Source organism: Mesocricetus auratus, unplaced genomic scaffold (genome assembly GCF_017639785.1).
Source record: "Mesocricetus auratus isolate SY011 unplaced genomic scaffold, BCM_Maur_2.0 Super-Scaffold_100003, whole genome shotgun sequence".
Classification (NCBI taxonomy): domain Eukaryota; kingdom Metazoa; phylum Chordata; class Mammalia; order Rodentia; family Cricetidae; genus Mesocricetus; species Mesocricetus auratus.
Window position 1 is genome coordinate 96050685 of NW_024429188.1, and position 19554 is coordinate 96070238.

At 38.1% G+C, this 19554-nt stretch overlaps 1 pseudogene; it reads left to right on the plus strand.

The window, feature by feature from the left end:
* The first annotated feature begins 5711 nt into the window (after nucleotides 1–5711).
* On the plus strand, nucleotides 5712–18240 carry LOC110342169 (annotated as a pseudogene).
* Nucleotides 18241–19554: the final 1314 nt, after the last annotated feature.

Genomic DNA, 19554 nt, shown 5'->3' on the forward strand with positions numbered 1-19554 from the left:
TAAAGATAAAGATTGGATGGATCCATTCAATGTTTTATTCAAAGACTCCTAAAACCTAGTATGCACCTGTATTATTTGGGATTTCTATTGCTGTGACAAAACACTGTGGCCAAAAAAGCAGGTTGGAGAAGAAAGGGTTTATTTGGCTTACATTTCCTTATGCTGTTCATCATCAAAAGAAATAAAGACAGAACATAAACAGCACAGGACCCTGGAGGCAGAAGTTGATGCAGGCACAATGGGCAGAAGTTGATGCAGGCAAGCTTACTGGCTTGCTCATCATGGCTTCTTCAGTCCGCTTTCTTATAGTACTTAGGACAACTGGCCCAGGGATGGCATCATCTTCAATGGGCTGGGCTCTTTGCCATCAATCACTAATTAAGAAAATTAATTTCCTTAATTAAGATATTTACTGATAGATCTTATGGAGACACTTTCTCAATTGAGGGTGCCTCCTTTCAGATAACTCTAGCTTTTGTCAACTTGACGTAAGACTATCCAGCACTGTAGCCAATTATATATTATAGGCACTAGATATACATTGGTTACACACCAAGCAAATACTGGTCTAATGAGTCTTATATCTGAATATAAATCAAATATTGAGGTAAAGCCAAAATAGTTCCAATACTAGAGGGCTGAGTATGTTCACTAGAACAACTACAAGTCCACACATTGAATGAGCAGAGATAGTGGAAAGAATCAACAATACTGAATATCTTCATTCCTATTCTAGTGTTTCAGATGCCTTTTCTGTTTATTCTTATAAATTGTGGCTTATAATGTATCCTCTTTAATCTATATCTGACCACAATGACTGGGAGGTATACTGTCAGCTTCCCACAACAAAACAACTGGAACATAAATTGATTCTATTGTCTGTTTCAAATATACTTGGCCCCACCCACTGCAAATGAGCCATATTTCTATATTGGACAATGTAAATGAGAAAAATGGATACAGAATAAAGACACAAAATCTAAAGAACATAAGTGATTTAAATAAAATATGTGGTGATGTTGTGGGGTGCTATAAAGATTTTATTGCCACTTACTTTGGAAGACCAGCATAACTCATGCCTAGTGCTACCACTTATAAGTAATGCAATCCCTGCAAACTCATTGCAATAAAAACTTCAAGCATCTATACTATCACATATTATACACATACACATGCACAGTAATTTAGTAACTTTTCTAGCTGCCTTTCTCTCTGATAGACTTTATTTCTTGATGTCCCTTCTTAATGGGAAAAAATCTTTTTAGCACAGTGTTTGGTTGATTAAACATAGAACTCTGATCATTTTTAAACAGTTCTGCAACATCTCACTATTTCTGACATCAAGTGTTTATTGTGGCAGATAATAAATACTATAGGCAAATCTTCCCTTTGCTGGGCACCATTACATAAGTCAATAGCTCCTCTCATCCTGGCAAATAAAAATAAGGTTTATTTTAATCGGGTGATTTGGACCTGTTGACTAAAATTTTGAAGTCAAAGGATTGTGAAGAACAGAATGATGAAGGGCCTTAAATTCTAACAATGTATTTTAGACTGGGTTCTAATGAACCTAAGAGTCGACAAATGGTTGCAATGGATTTTGTGAAATAGAGATGGTTTCAGAATAATTTTTGTTGTTGATCTGTTCTTAATGTTGGAGTTTATCTAAGACTTTATTTGAATAATATTATGTTGAGAAAATGCAGGCAAAAACGTGTGTATAAAGAAATCACCTATAAAATCACCAATATGGACCATTATTCCTACTATTCATTTTGGAGGCAATATAATATAATGGGAATATTAAGGACACACTAACATTTAAACAACTATTTTGGGTGCATAGCTAGTGCTTGAGCAGTTAAGTTCCTCAAATCACTGTTATTTACTCTCTCCCATGCTAATGAATTATGCAGTTGTTACTAATACAGCTAATATTGGAAGCATGTTGTTGGAGAGATGACTCAGAGGTTAAGAGTTCATACTGTTCTCTCAAAGGACCAGAGTTTAGTTCCTAGGACCCATGTCAGGAAGCAGGTGTCAATGGCATGTAACTTCAGATCCAGGAGATCCAACACACCTTCTGGCTACTGAGGGCACCTGCACTCATCTGTGTATACTCACACACACATATTTGATAACAAAATGAATATTAAAAGCAATTATCTACACTTATGTTTAGAGACATCTAGGTTGTTTCCAATAACTGGCTACTATGACTAGAGCATGAGCATGGTTGAGCAAGTGTCTCTGTAGTAGCATGAACTTGAATATATGCCCAAGAGTGGAATAGGTGACTTTGAAATGGATTGAATCATATCTTCATGAGGAACTACCACACTGATTTCCACATTGGCTTATATAAACACCAAGCCATCCCAAACTCCTTTGATCTACAATGGTGTCCTGTAGGAGAAACTGCAGCCAGCCTACCCAAGCCACAGTTGCCCTGCCACTCAGTGCACAGGTCTGCCACTCAGTGCACAGGTCAGCACACATGGGCATGTCTAGTGTGATGTCAAGCCCATAGTGGAGGTTAAGGCAGGCCTATGCAACGGCCTGACCATCATAGGCAGAGTGCCAGTTAAGGAAGACAGCAGGTTCCAAAACAGCCTTAAGAAGATGATAACAGTCAAAATGGTTTTGTAATTGCATAACCCATTGGCAAAGAACTTGTTCAAAGTAGGGGGAGTCTCAGCCAGATTCATTAATAGTCTTATGGATAAGAGAAAGATCAGTAAGGAGTGTGGGCACCCATGGATGGTTGGCTGCATTTGATCCCACATTAACAGGGAAGTCCATGGTGGGACACCCATGTGGCATGTGGGGGGGCCAGGACAGATGCCACAACATAAGCTGGGTGAGCAGTGGGGGAAGGGGTGCTGTGGGGTAGACGTTGGGGCAAGTGGGGGGATGAAATTCCTGTCATAGGTACTGTGGTGTAGGAATGAGGACCTGAAGTGGGGTAGGAGAGGTCGAACACTATGGTTTGGGAGGCACTGCTTGGCATAAGCGGTCTGACTCCTCATCTGAAGTGTAAGGGGCCTGGCCATGGATGGTGTGGAGGTAATAAAGAGGTTAACATTGTCCTGCTCCTGAAAAATGTTTGTTCTGGGCAACTATCACTTCCTCTGGAGAAGAGGATTTGAGGCTGGCATGATGGCTAATAGGATGGGGACAAAGGAAACAGAGGTGGTTACTCCTGAGATGACCTCATGCTTTCAGGCAAGACAGAGCACACACATCCAGAGGAGAAATCCAGGCGGCAAGCACCATGGCCTCATCTCCCAAATCCTCCAAATCAGCAGTTTTAACCTTAAGGCACTTGGTGACCAGTATTGGTTTTAATGCCCCCAACTGAGGCTCCTTACATTGGGGGAGTAAGTTCCCCATTCAAAGTCTAAAACAAAGACAGACTTGAACAAAAACAATAAGTGTGTTGGACCCAAGTGTAGTAGATGTTCCTATTTAATGCACCAGGGGAACCAGACAGGCACAAAGGAAAAGACAGGAAATAAGGAGGGTCCCCACGCTCACCTTCATGAGGACCAGGGGCATGAAACATGCAGGGGTCAACTCACAGAAGTCATCGAAGGGGGAATCCTGAAACACACTGGAGCATGAAGAGGAGTCCGAAAGGGCGCTGATAGTAAAAGCAAAAGTGCACCAACATGGGATCCATGCAATGATGCACCACTAGCAACAAAGGACAAAGACCAGGGTCAAAAAACAGCCTTGGTGATGGAAAAAAATATGCCCTGATTCAAGCGGGGTCTATGAGCCCTACGTCTAGGCCCCAGATGTTGCTGGTTACCCTACTCAGACAGACAGCTCTTGGGGTAGGGGGTGAGAAGAGACAGCACCAACGACTCAGGCGACTCAGGCGCAGGGAGTCAGTGAGTAGCAGACCTGCCTTTATACCCTCTCCCAAGGTCCTATTGACTCAGGCGGCTGTGGCTGACTCTGCTGTGTTGTTCTCTCCTCATTGGTGTCTCTGGGTCAGGTGTCGCTCTATCAATAGTCTCTGGGCTTAGAGGCAGGCTTGGCTCAGGAAGGAAGTGCCTGCTGCTCATGACTAGGTGGGCTGGCCTGGGCACTGGGAACAAGGCAACTGCAGCTTGGGTAGGCTGGCTGCAGTTTGAACTGTCTAACAGATATGCTAGGGTAATTATGGGGACCAAGATTCTGGGAATTACCAGCCAATAACTGATTTGATTTAAGAACCATTCCATGAGATACAACCCATCCCATACCCAACGCTTCTTGGGTGACTAAGAACCGGAGACTAGACAGCCCAGGGTTCTAGGATAACACTAAATTGTACTAGTCTAAAAAATGAAGACAAAAAAGGGATAAAATGACTACTAATGATACTCTGCTAAAGTTATAGAATAGTGCTTTGTTCAGCCATCATCAGAGAAGCTTCATCCTGCATCAGGTGGGTGCACATATAGAGACTCACAGCCAGACATTATACAGAGAGTGAGAACCATGCAACAATCAGACCTAAATGGTATGTCTTCATCAAACCCCACTGCAGAGAGCTCAGAGATCTCTGTGAAAGAGGACACAGAAGGAATGTTAAGAGCCAAATGGGTGGAAGACACCAAACAAGCAAGGCCCTCTAATTCAGGATGAGCAAAGATCATGTAACTCTCAGAGACTGAGGCAGCAGGCACAGGGCATGAGTCTGTACCAGGTCCCCTGGTATATATTATGGCCTCCCATTTTGTGTTTTTATGGGAATCCTGAATGTGTGAATGAGTAGGTCTGTTTTTTATGCCTACTCTTGTACTCTTTTCCTTCTGGTTCTTCCTGTCCAAATTTGATGTAATAATTTTGTTTAATTTTATTATATGTTATTTTGTTATATATTTCTTTTAAAAAACAAATGAAAGAAAATCTAGCCACTAGGGTAAAGCTTAAGAACTGTACTGTCATTTATACCTGCTGGGAGAAGGCAAATCAATGAAATGACACTGTGTATATCAATGGCTCCAGGACAGGCCTCTTGTACAGAAGTAGACTCCATGTTACTTTTGTGTGTGCCTTTATTTGGTTATCATTTGGTATGTTTGCATTGTTGTTGTTTTATTTTTGTTCTTTTGTTTGGGTGTTGTTTTAGTTTCTGTGGTTTTAGGGAGTTTTCTATTTTATTAGTTTTTTGTTTCTTTTTATTTTAGAAAGAACATAGAGTTGGGTAGGTAGGGCAGAGGAGAGGACATCTGGAAGGACTTGGAGGGGAAGAATATCACAAAATATATTTAAATTTAAAATTGCTTTAGATAATAATAATATAATTAAAATATAATAAAATCTTATTACAACAAAACATAAATAGAAATTAAAAGAATAATAGTGTAGGAGATATTGGGCTCAATGTGTGGTACCCTGTGTTAGAAAAACTGTACTAGACATTACACCTCCTTATTGGAACAAGTAAGGTTAGGCTACTTTTCTGCCTAACAAAGATAACATATTCTAAAAGAGGTACCTTCAAGTGTATACAGGTTTTTAGGTGGTAGAAGTGGAAAAATGAGTATGAAGTTGATCACATTTGAATATATCATTACCCAATCCTCTATATTCTGCAGCCTTGCTCCAGCTTAAAGAGAAAGCCTTACAATAATCCCTAGTCTCAGGGCTCACAAACTGACTTTGCTTGTAAGTGTAGCTCTCATCCCTCATCAAAGGAGCAGCTTTTTATAGGAATGCAGATCTTCACAGAAAACTACACCTGGTCAAAATACAGAGAACGTCTGATCATGATGTGCCCAGCCCCAACAGTCATTTCTACAACTAAGGCCCAAGGAATATCACAGGACAGGGAGCAGAATGGTTGTAAGAGCCAGAGGACTAAGAAATCTGTGGTATGATTATGTTTCCCAGAAATAACAGGGAAGCTACACACAGGATACCACAAGAATATGGCTGCATAAACATGATCTGAACAATGAGGAAACTAACGGATATGTTAACATGGAAGAGGGAAATCTCAAGAGGGCCCCACTCCTAGAGAAAGAATTACTTTCTTTCTAGTAACTAGTGACTGCTGAGAGGGGGAAAATTAGTCTTCTCCAGGAATGATACCCCTAATTGCTTATTCAATACCCAATAGTTAGCCCAGAAATCAAGTACATATAAGCAGTAATACGTGAACTTAGCAGGTTGCAATTATATATGTATATAACAAAGATAATCAAGGAAAAAGAGGCCTTAAATTTGAAAGGATATAAGGGTGTATGGGAAGGACTAGGAGTAAAATGAACATTCAAAATGACATATATATGCTTTTCAAGATATGGTTTCTCTGTATTTTTTTGGAGCCTGGCCTGGAACTCATTCTGTAGCCTGGCCTTGAACTCACAGAGATCCACCTGCCTCTGTCTCCCAAGTGCTGGAATTAACCAATGTATTAAGAAAAATTCATGTTTGTGTGAATATGACCAATAGATTCCAGGGTGCAGAGCACAGTAAAAGCTTTCTAAAGTGTGTGTGTAATTCTTCACTTACTACTTTTAATTTTAAATTACTTGTCTATGTGTGTTTGTGTACGGATATGTGCAAATATAAATACAGTGCCCAGGGAGGGCAGAAAGAGATTTTAGATCGGTTGGAGCTTGTGTTAGTTACTCTTCCCTTGCTCTGAAGAATCACCATGTCCAAAGAAACTTACATAAGAATGAGGCTTACTAGTTGCTTGTTTATACTTTGAGAAGTTTAGAATCTGATCATCATGGCAACGAGTGTGACTGACAGGCAGGAGGCAGGCAGGCAGGCAGCAGGCAGGCAGGTAGGAATTGGGATAGAGCAGTAACTAAGAGCTTGCATCCTTATCATAAAGCATGGGGAGACAGCTAATTAGAAATAGCCTGGGCTTTTGAAACCTGCAAGCCCAGCACTAATGACATGCCTCCACCATAAGGCCACACCTCTTAATTCTTCCCTAACAATCTCATCAACTGGGGATTGTAGCTGGATAATTTGCTCTTTCTTGTCTGGTTCCACTGAACTGGTTTCTCTCCTACCTGCGAGTCCTGGAAGCTACTTATTAAATAATAATTCTGAGGCTTAATATTAATTATAATTGTTTGGCCAATGGCTCAGACATATCACTGACTAGATCTCACAATTAAATTAACTCATTTTTACTAACCTGTGTATGACCATATAGCCATGCTCACTGGTAATGTTCTGGTATCTTACTCCTTCAGAAGCTACATGGCATCTCCCTGACTCCACCTTCTTTCTCTCCATATCTATGTTTGGATTTCCCATCTGGCTCTATTCTACCTGGCCATCAGTCAAATCAGCTTTATTTACCAACCAATAAAAGCAATACATATTCACAGAATACCGAAGGACATCTAGCATCAAGGGACCAACCATTCAAATATATGTGCCTATGGGGACCATTCTCATTCAAATATCACCATGCTGAAATTAGAGTCAGTTCTGAGCTGCTTGATATAGGTATTCGAAACTGAACTCAAATTCTCTGCAAGATCAGTATGTATTCTTAAGCACTGAACCATCTCTTAAGCTCAAGAATCACTTTTAATCTATCTCACTATCAAACCAAGATTTAAAGGTGCTCTGTAGTTTTGCTCTTTGTGAGTTTGCTGTCTGATGTCCTTTTTCTCTGCCGATACTTTAGTTACTTTCCTGTTATTGCAACAAAATATTTTGACAAAATAAACTTAAGGGAATATTTTATGACACAATTCAAGGTGAAGTGCATCATGACAGAAAAGACAAGATGACAGGGACTTGAAACAGATCAGTGTATCACACTTACAATTGGAACCTAGAGAGCAGGGAATGTTTGGTACTAAGCTCTTTATTATATACACTCCAGGATCCCAATCAGGGAATGCTTCTATCCACAGTGGATGGGGTGGTCTTCTCAATTCAATTAACATAATAAAGGCAGTTCCATGATGGCATGTCTGGAGGCCCATCTGTCAAGTGAGTATAATTCTGTCAGATTAACAACTAATGCTATCATAGGTGATACTGCCTAAGTCTGTAATTGTCTGCCTCAACCACAAAATAAACATTCCGTCTCTTTTTATTAAGATTAGCATATATCATTGTACACAATAATGGGTTTTATTGTTGCATTTTCATTCAATGACATAACAATGATATAGCATATGTTAGTCATATCCACTTTCCTATTACCTACTCTTGCCCCTTATCACCTACTTCTGGTTCCTATTCTCTTTGCAAATACACCTCCCCTCTAATACCATGATTTTTTTAAATGTAGAGCTCACATGTAATGAAAACTGTGATTTTTTCTGAGTCTGGCTCATTTCACTTAATATAATGAACTTCATTTTCCTCAATATGCCATTTTCCCATTCTTTATGACTCTAAATCTTTTTCATCAACTCTTTTCAAACTTCAATATATACAATGAGTTGAGAACTAGTTTATATGCTTCATAAATCACCACTAACCTCATTTTGACTTGTTATGTGCAAAGGATAACCTGAATTTAGATTATATGATTCAGCTGTCCACACTGATGAAAATCTCAGCTAAATGGCAGATGCCTGTGTCCCTTAGACTGCATAAATAAAGTCCAAAGGGTATACAATCAGGATCTGATTACAGAACCCCCTTGTATATAAAGCTACTTGTTCAATCACCACAACATACAGTTGCTTTTTTAGTTTATACAACAGGGAATGAACATATGGTGGGCATTAAAAATATAAAGAGTTGAAGAAGGCTTTTGAAAAATTTGTGCATAGTAAAATTGTTGATCATTAAAGAAGGTTAGGATAGTTAGGGGGATAGCCCAGATATCTGATCTTTCAAGATAAAATCAAGATAAAAGAACCATCATTCAGTTCACTTTAACACTTCCCCCTCAGGTATATCTATCTGTTGTATATTTTCTATTGGACAGTGAGGAAAATAGTTAGGTCTCATTTTTTTCTTGTTTGCTTGTTGTTTGCTTTGGTTTTTAATAAAGGTAGTACTCTGAGAGACTTTCTACCTTAAAATAATGCTAAAACATACCAACTGCATGACTTATCTTTTTCTTTGTATATTTAAGCTTTAGTGCAAATGTCAGTGAGAATAACAAATCTAGTCACAATGCTTCAAACAAACCAAGGTTTCTTCCTCACTTGTTTTATGAAGGGAACATGAAATCTCCCCCAACTAACTGAAAAATATTGACCTGTATTAGTAGGCAAGTGAATAGAAACCTTGGCTCTGAAAGCCTCTGGTTCAATCTGCAGCTTAGAAAGAGCATATATACCAGCCATTTCATCATCTACACAATAGGCTATAAATTATTTGCATGACATCTTCTTTGCATTAGATGCCATGGGCCGGTAACAAGTTGGTGTGATATATAGACCATTTAAGTGACAATAGTCATAAGTTACAGATGGAAAGCTCTATTTTGGCCAGCCATTGTGCTCCCTCTTTGCCCAATTTTCAATATGAAAAATCACCACTGAATATCAAAAATGGCTTCTTGGAACATCAGCTCTGATCTACAGGATTTGTCATGTTGTAGCTCATCTATTTCAAGAGCACTTCATTCATTTGTTCTGCATTACCAAGATGGAGAGTTCACTGAATAATTGATGAAAAGAGAAAACTATGAGCTCCTTTGTACTCAGTCATTATGGCTTTGATACTCCCTTCTGGAAACTAACTATATTGTTATCCAGTAGGCACACAGCCTAAATTATGTAGGAGGCTATCCCTCAGAGTGTCTGTACACATACACGCTCATAACTGTTTAAGGATCAAGCACTGACCCTTCAGCCCTAACTATTATAGCAACTTTGCTTATACAAATGTGAGAGAATGGAACCCATTTTTAATGTGTGTGCACATGCATTCAAGTGTGTGTGTGTGGGGGGGTGTGCATGTGTGTGTACCATCACAGTGATTTAACATTACTCTGATCATTTGAAATTTGCAAGATAAAAAGATGACAATAACATAATATCGTGTCCTTATTATCATGTGCCAGGGATCACATTGAGAGGCAAGCCTGTAATAATGGTAGTTTTTCTAAAATACTATAATCATGCCACATATCACTTTGCCCCAGCTTTCCATTGTTAATTCTCAAAACAGTAATTCATTTTCTGTGGAATAGATTAACACCTTAACCATTTCCGCTCCTTCATCTGAAGTATAGATGAAAACCATCAGAAGTACTAGGAATCTCTTTTTAGTAATGTAGTGATAGTGAGAGTTCTTTGCCTAAATAGGAAATAAAGGGATTGAATATGGTGTGAAACTGTGAGCAGATCATTAAATGGCAAAGAGTCACGCAGGAATTGGTGTTCAAATGTAGAAGGACCAACAAAACTACCATTAATGAAGAGATGTGAACTTATATCCAAGGAGAGATTATTTACTTTCTGCCCTATGTTATGGTTTATAAATTCTATCTATATTTGGATCTTTCATTCCATAACTAGAAATCATTCCAAGAAAGAAGCCAAATGAATTTAAGTGAACTATGTCCTATAGAAAAAAATAGAGGCAAATGAACTAAACGGCATTTCTAAATGCTATCTTTCTACCTCTTATCCTTGCTGTAGTTGGCACCCATTGACTCAGCAGTGGCTACACAATTTTCCTCTACATTTTTCCTCACCTCTTCCCTTTTTTCCTATTGAATTTTAGAAAGGCATTCAAAGCTAAGTAAACATACATTCACTAGATTTAATGACTTTAAGATCAAGATGAGAAAACTTTATACACAACTAAAGTCACTGATTTACTGCTGAGAAAAACAGGAAAAGTCGTGCTGAGCATTACTGTATAAAGAGTGACGAGAAATTCCATTTTGTACCTGATTTCATCACAGAGAGTGTTTTTGTTGTCATGAAGTACCAGATTTCTGAAAATGCTTTCAAAGCTAGCTTTTCTCTCTGATCAGGTATATACATACATGAGTGCATGTGTGTATCTTTGTATGGGAGTGTGTGCATGCATGAACCTGTATTATAGTTTTTCAACAAAAAATACCTTAAACTATAAGTGCTCCATCAGTCAATAAATACTCACAATAATCAGTATGTTTCCCAAAATTATATTTGGCACTGGGGCTGGTGGTGGAGGAAGGCTTCAGAAATTAGAAGAACATATCTCCAACATTATAACACTCAACAAAAGCTATCCTCTACATTTAGCAGTACAAATGGGCATGACTTTTGCCCTGTGGTATGTTTAGTAGACTACCATCTATCAGAAGGAAGTCATGACAACCTAATCAATTCAATATGGGTCATTTTCATTCTTGAGTGCCTGGAGGGTGAGGTCTCTTACCAAAATGATCTATATTGAATTGTCATCATAATCTTTTTCAACAGCAGAGGTTTACTACGTCTTGAGTTGATTGACTTGTAGGTACATCATCACTCCAACACAAGAAGTAGTTACGAATTATATTACTGTTAAACCAAAGCAATCAGTTTTACATTGAATTCAGCAATGATGTGTTTTTTTCAAATGATGTATTACAGTCCATTTTTCATTTTAACAATGCAAAAGAGCTACATGTCCCATCATATTAATTGGCCACATCCATTTCTGTTTATTTGTAACTTTGCTCACAAATGTAATTATACTCATCTGCCTCAGGATATCATTATTAATATACTTCTATAATTTTAGTCACATTCAAATTTTACAATCAGTTATTATATTTACAGACACTTAATTACTAGTGTTATATATTGTACATGTCATTTGTCTTAAGAGACAAACACTTATGCATATATCTAAATTTAAAGCACATATATCCATATATATGTGGATGAATGGCTCTAAATTTAGGCTTTGCTCCAAACAAACATACTCATTCTCCTAAACAAATATACAAAATTAAAGACATATCTCTCTCTCTCTCTCTCTCCATATACATATATATATATAATTTTTAATAACTATGAGTCTCTTATCATCTTGCCTGGATAACAAAGAAGTGATACTTAATCCAATAACTTCAGAAAAATATTTAAACAAGATATTTTATTATGCTACTTTAGTAAGATTGATTTAGAAAGGAAGTTTTAACACTTGCTTTTATGTGCCTCTTACAAACTAACATCATTCATTTTATACAAAAGATAACATTAATGCCCTAAAATGTTTATCTATTTATGTATCACTTGTGCATGACAAGATTTTCAGAACAACCAATTTTAATTTGCACATGTAAGGCTACTTTTCAGGCCTTCAGTTCATGCCTAAAATTTTCCATTCCTTTCTTGCTATCCAGTATATTTTGAGAGAAATGTCAGTCCTCCAGGAAGAGAAAGCATGCTTATCTGCAAAGGGCTATCTCCTTATAAGTGTACTAGAAGATGTGTCCATGTAAAAAATTGCTACTGTTCAGACTCATCAGTTCACAACAAGCATTTTGAAAACATGCCAGAATGACTGAAATGTCACATGTGGTCAAACACCCGGAGAGGAAAAGGACATCATGACACATATTCATTTTGTTTGCATTGGAGTTGACCTTGGTCTTTTTCTAATGGTTGGAATTTAACTGTTCTATTTATGAGCATACCATTCCAGCAAGCAAACTTAAAGGGAGGAAATTAAGTTAGAATATTATAGGAAAATTCTTGAAACACCTCAGTTTATTAAGTCTATTTATCTAGGTAGTATGTAGATTTTATGATACTTGGTTCATCTTCACTAAAAATACACCTTTTTCCAGAACCCATACTACTCTTCTTTGCTTACCACCTTCAATTTTGCAAAAGCTAAACCTTGAATTCTTAACTTAGCCAGTTATAAATTACTGTCTTGACGAGCTACCCTGATGAAAATGTGGTTTTTGTGAGTCATATTGTAGTATAGAGATTTTGTAAGTGGTTAAATGCTATGAGTACCATAAAAAGCAAGAAATTTTCTTTGTTGATGGGTGATAAAAGTGAGTAAAATGAAATAACTGTGTGACTACCAACTATTTCCTAGAGACAACACCATTCGGATAACGAGAAAGAATGGTTGGAGAAAAACACAGAAATTTCAAGATAAGAAACGGGGTTGAATGTGACATTAAATATGGAAAATTAGAAGAAAATTGACCCACGAGTGATAAAGCAAAGTTGTCCACAGGATATCTTGACATGGAAATAATTGGTCATTTCTTACAAATAGGAAATATGATGTTCATGTATCTGTAACTGAAGTTGACTGACTAAGACACTATGCCAGGCACTAATACTTAAATTTGACTTAAGATACTTGAATATTCACATGCATTTTTCTACATACATAGTATCCTGTCTTAGTCAGTGTTCTGTTGATGTGAAAAGATAGAATGACCATGGGAATTCTTATAAATGAAAACATTTAATTGAGCCATCCTTACAGTTTCATGGTGGGAAGCATGGTGAAAGGTAGGTAGACATGGTGCTGGAAAGATAGCTGAGAGTCCTACATCTGGATCTGCAGATAGCAGAAGAGAGAGACACTACTGGGCCTGACTTGATTAATTGAAACCCTACAGTCCACCCCCAGTGACAAACTTCCTCCAAGAAGGTGACAACTCTTAATCCCTTTCAAGTAATACCACTCCCCAATGTCCAAGCATTCAAATATATGAGCATGTGGGGGGGCTATCCCTATTCAAACTACCGCATTCCACTCCCTGGCCCCCATAGGCTTATAGCAATATCATAATGCAAAAACACATTTGGTTCAACTTCAAAAGTCCCCCATACTCTTACGCAGTCTTAATATGGTTTAAAAGACCAAAGTTCAAAGTCTCCTCTGAGACTTATGGCAATCTGTTAACTTCAAAAAAAGGCAGATCCATAAATTCAACATACAATGACACAGAATATACAGTGTCATTCCAGAAGGGAGGAAAGGGAACATAGTGGAAAGGTATTAGAACAAATCAAGACCTAAAGCCAGCAGGGAAAACTCCAAACTCTGTATATCCATATCTGATGTCAAAGTGCTCTTTAGATCTCCAATTCCCATTAGCTTTGTTGACTGCAACACACTTCTCTTTTGGTCTGGTTCCACACCTGGTATGCAGTTTTCCTTGGCAGATATCCCACGGATCTAGTGTCTCCAACATATTGAGGTCTCCAAGGCAATCCAGGCTTTACCTTCACACCTTCATACAGTGGTCTCCCTAGGCCTTCATGCAGGGACACCCATTACACATGCCTGGCCTCAGCAGCTTTCCATAGCTGTGGGGGCAGATTCCAGGATCCTAGACTTCTTGTATCCTAGAATCTAAAACCCAAACCACATGGCAGAATCTACTAAATTCTGATGTTTGCTGCGGCTGAAATATGACCCCCTTTTTCAATTACATTTTCACCAGTTTTCTCTTTTCAATGATTATCTTCACTGCATAAGCTTGGATGTCCTGGAACTCCAACTCAGAGATCTGTCTGTGCCTGCCTCCTGAGTGATGAGGTTAAAGGTATGGGACATCGTGCCAGGCCCTAAATTTAGTTGGGTGTGGTCTAGCCCTGAAATCACCATTCCTTTTTCCCGTTAGAATTGGGCATTTCTTTAATCTGCTTATTTCCTTGTTCACAAAACTTAGTTACATCACACTTATTAGTGCCCCTTTTCTCCTCAAGCTGTACATTGTATACCTTTCCTTGCTCAGCTTACTCTATTTTATTATAGATCTGCATATGACTGGGCCCTAATAACCACATGACACAGCCAATAAATATTAGATTGTTTTGAAACCTCCTCTGCTAATACCATTAATCCAAAGCTCTTCAGTTTAGTCTAAAGCAGATTTTTTTTACCCAACAAGAATAGTCTCTATGCCACATACTAAAGTTTTTCTCTTCTGAAACCTCTTGATTCAGTCCTTCACCCTCAGGACCTTGCTCCTACTAGGATGGCCAATTAGGCCCTACTTAAAACCTTCATCTGCTTTTCTAATCCAATGACCCAAACTCCACATTCTGCCAACAAGGAGAATGCATGATCAGGTCTGTCAGAGAAATACTCGGGTCCCTGATACCATCTTCTGTCTTAGTCAGTGTTCTATTGCTGTGAAGAGACACCATGATCACAGAAACTCTTATAAAGGAAAGCATTTAATTGGGGTTCACTTACAGGCTTCAGAAGTTTAGTCCATTTTCATCATGGTGGGAAACATAATGTCATGGAAGTAGACACGGTGATGGAGAAGGAGTTGAGTGTTCTACATCTGGACCTGAAGGCAGCAGGAATATGGAGACACTGCCTGTCTTCAGCATTTGAGACCCCAAAGCCCACACACTGTGGAAGTGACACACTTCCTTCAACAAGGCCACACTTACTGCACCAAAGCCATGCCTCCTTATCCCTATCAGGAAGTACCACTCTCTAATGACTAAGCATTTAAGTCAGTGGTTCTCAATTTGCAAGTTGCAACCCCTTTACCCAACCTCTATCTCCCAAATAGTTATAGTTTTATTTATAAGAGTAGGAAAATTATAGTTATAAGTAGCAATGAAAATAATTTTATGGTTAAGGGTCACCATAACATGAGGAACAGAATTAAAAGGTTTCACTATTAGGAAGGTTGAGAACTACTGATTTAAATATATGAGCTTAGGGGAGCTATTCCTATTAAAGCCACAACAGAGCCAATACAGACTTGCATCTTCTTCAGATGAAATTGAAACAAAAAATTCAGTAAATTCCAACTAGCTTTATCTTTTATTTCTAGTTGCAGATTAGTAATGAAAAGCACAAAAATACAAACATTATATTCTCAGTACATTAGTAAATAATTAAAATATTAAATAGACTCAGAGTCTAAATATAAGAACCAGGTTACTTATATTATAAATGTGTGTATTCATATATATAAAGCAGTCTACCTGTTTAATAAATTGATGCTGTATAAATGCATGAAGAAAAGTTGGAGATATAGATATACTCATATTTAAATAATCAAGTACCAGGTTATCTTGTATAGGAAAAACTAAAAGAGTAAATGAGCTTGTGTATTTGGTCAAACGTAGGTATATGAACAGATTTTCTTAAATGTAGTCCTTGAAACATTCCTAGACCAGATCACATTAAGTTTTTAAATGTATTTGGAATGTCCAATGAGCAAGGAAAACAATGTATATCACTGATATTCACTTTCTTATTAAAACTATGTAAAATATTCAATGTATTCTTCCAAAAATATTTCATTTGTTTCTACTCTGTTCTTATAACAACAAGAAAGGATACAGGAAAACAGAAAAAGAGATATTATCTATTGTAACTGCTTGAATCATATTTATCTGGAATTAATTTGGTTCCATACAATCTCACAGAATCAAGTTCATTTTTAATAAATTTGAAGAAAAGGACTATAAAATTATGGAGTTAAATGTTTGATTTCCCATGGTTTCCCCCAACAGTTTTCTAAAGTACAAAACTTTGTTAACCTAATAGCAATATGTTGAGGCATAAAGCTTAGCCAACACCAAGTGTCTGACAGTCTTATGAAAAGTGTCCAAAAATCATTATCTTTGTAAGCATATTTAACTAAGACATGAGTAACCTAAAAATAATTGATTATTCCAAGCAGTGGTGGTGAACACATTTAATCCCATCACTCAGGAAGCAGAGGCAGGTGGATCTCTCTTAATTAGAGGCCAGCCTTATCTACAAAGCTAGTTCCATAACAGTAAGGAATACAAAAAGAAATTTTGTCTTGAAAAACAAAATACACACAAGCAAAAAACTAATGATTTCTGTAACATACTCTAATATTTCTCTAACATTCTTTTAGCCACCCTAAATTTTTATTCACTTTAGTGTCAAAATGATAATAAAAGGTAAATAAAGCTAAGATCATATATTTGATTTTCACAGGGCCAGATGATGTTGCTATTGTTTTATGCAGTTGTTTTGTTGTTGTTGCTTTTATGAAACTTATCATCAAGCTCTACATAAACCATGACCAGATGGCTCAGGTTTATAAGATGCTAATTTCAAAGACTTCCTGGTCCAATGGACTCAAAAGCCATTGCTGGAAGATAGAAATTGCTCCGTTTTACAAAGCATAGTCTATGTGAAAGGCTTTGCTTTGTAGGTGTATATATAGGTATTCATGTCTCACTGTCCGTCTACATCACAAAGCCTATACATTACTTATTTCATGACTGTGTCACAAGAAAATTGTGGAGTTATAAACAACTGAATCACATTGAAGAATGTTGGGGCCTAGCCCCCACAGGGTCTCTGAGTTGTTTGTCAGCTGATAGCCGCAGATGCATCCTGTTTTCTAGTCCTGGCTTACTGCCCCCGCATTGCCCCACTGACATCAATATCTAGCAGGAGGAAAACACGTTCTCTTCCACCTGGGGTTTTTCAACTGTGCTGTAAGCCTGTATATATGACTGCTCCCTCTTACAAGAGAGAGACCTCTTAACATTTGCAATAAAGACACACACACACACACTCTCTCTCCTGACAATAAAGAGAACACATGCATTCTCTTAGTATAAGCAGCTGGACGTCTTGTCTTTCTTTTACTGATACCCTGTACTTGCTTGTGGCACGGGTGCCACAGAAAAACATATTGAACGTCTGAAGAAATGTTTGAGATTCAGAAAAGTGTGAATATTTAAATATGTTCTTCAGGTCATATTTACATACTTATATGTACATATATATGTATATACATAAAACAATGATAATTAAAGAAAATAAGGACATTAATTTGAAAGAGAATGGATGTGGCACAGAAGGAGCACAGGCAAGAAGAAAATGAAGGAAATATAGTACAAAGGGATGACCGGTCATTGGCATACATAGAAAGTGCCCACACAAAACCCATCAAGGGATGTGCAGGGATGCTGGTATTGGAACCTGGCACCCTGCCCATAAGGCCTTCTCTGTGACACCACCTGGGCAGAAAGGCTACCATCATCTAACAGAGATCAACAAGAAGATTTACAAGATTGGTCAAGGCTACCTCAACAAGGATGATAAGCTGATCAAGAGCAATGCATCTATTGACTATGACCTGCTTGACTGGGTGGCTTTGTCCATTATGGTAAGTTGACCAATGACTTTTTCACGCTCAAAGGCCATATGGTAGGAACCAAGAAGGAAGTGCTCATTCTCTGTTGATGCAAACTTAATGATGAGCTCTGGGGAGATTTACCTGAAATTCATTGGTACCACCAGTCTATGGAGGCTAAGAAGGTATTCATGGGATCACCCAAGAGAGATCATATTGCCAAGGAGGAAGGAGTTTAATGCCAGAAGCAATTTGCAAAGTTGGTGGGGTCTCAAAAGTGGGAAAATATGTTGAATATTGAATAGCCTAGAAAAAGGGACAACTACTTTTAGTGATTAACCTAAGAGGAAAGTAATTGTTGTTTCTGTGTGTGGTAGGGAGAGAGAGAAGAGAGAGAGAGAGAGAGAGAGAGAGAGAGAGAGAGAGAGAGAGAGAGAGAGAGAGAGACAGAGAGAGAGACAGAGAGAGAGAGAGAGAGAGAGAGAGAGAGAGAGAGAGAGAGAGAGAGAGGGAGAAGGGATAGGGACAGGGAAAGATATACTAATACTCAGGACTGTCTGAATAGTATGCCTATAGTTTATATAATATCTTCTAACCCCACAGAATTTACTCTATTTCCACTGAATTTTAGGAAAGGGAACTGTAAAATTTCGGGAATGAGGTATTTTTGAGGGATACATGATTAAGTCTAAACTATTTGTTCTCTTTTAAAAAGTATAAAAATATTTAAGCCAGGTATGATGGCACCTGTAACCACAGCATTTAGGAGGTAAAGGGAGAAAGATCAGAGGTACAATTACATCATCAGCTACACAGTGAGTTCAAGGCAGGTGAGGCTACTTGAAACCCTGTCTCAATTAGGCAAACCAAAATAACAAAATACATAAGAGCATCTATGCATAGAATGAAGGAATTGCCTACAATTTTTAGATGAGAAACTAGGCTCAGAATAGTAAAGTAACCCAACCATGATCATGTGTCACTTAAAGAGACTGATACAAGTGTGCAGCAGGCCTGGCCTCTTCCAAACCCACTGTGGATTCAGGTTCCCATTTACATTTCCACAGAGTTAATTTTAGGTCAGGGAACTGAACTACTAGTTTTGATGGCCCAGATTCAGTTTTTGCTGGACAATGAGAGGTTCATACTACTATTATCCAATGTCTTCTCAAAACACATCCCTGCCTTGCCTCCACAAATTCTCTCCCTTTTCTACAACAGAGGCCATGAGAATTTGCCTCACTGCCTGGGCTAGAATGATAAGCCAAAAGTTAAGCGTGCATCAATTTCTACCTATTTCTACTTGGCACTTCAGATGAATCTCTTTAGTTGCATCCCAGGAAGGAGAGTGGCATTGCCTCAGCTACTGCAAAGGATAAAGCTCTCCTGGCAAAAATAGGCCTTTGAATGAGTGAAAAGTGAGTGATTGATACAAGGTCTAAATCTTCTTTATTCTGAGACAAACCAGCATTTGGAACAGAAGAAAACAAAGGGAAAGAAGTATGAACAGAGGCAGGAGGCCAGGGAGAAGTGGGACTACAGAAAGGGAACGA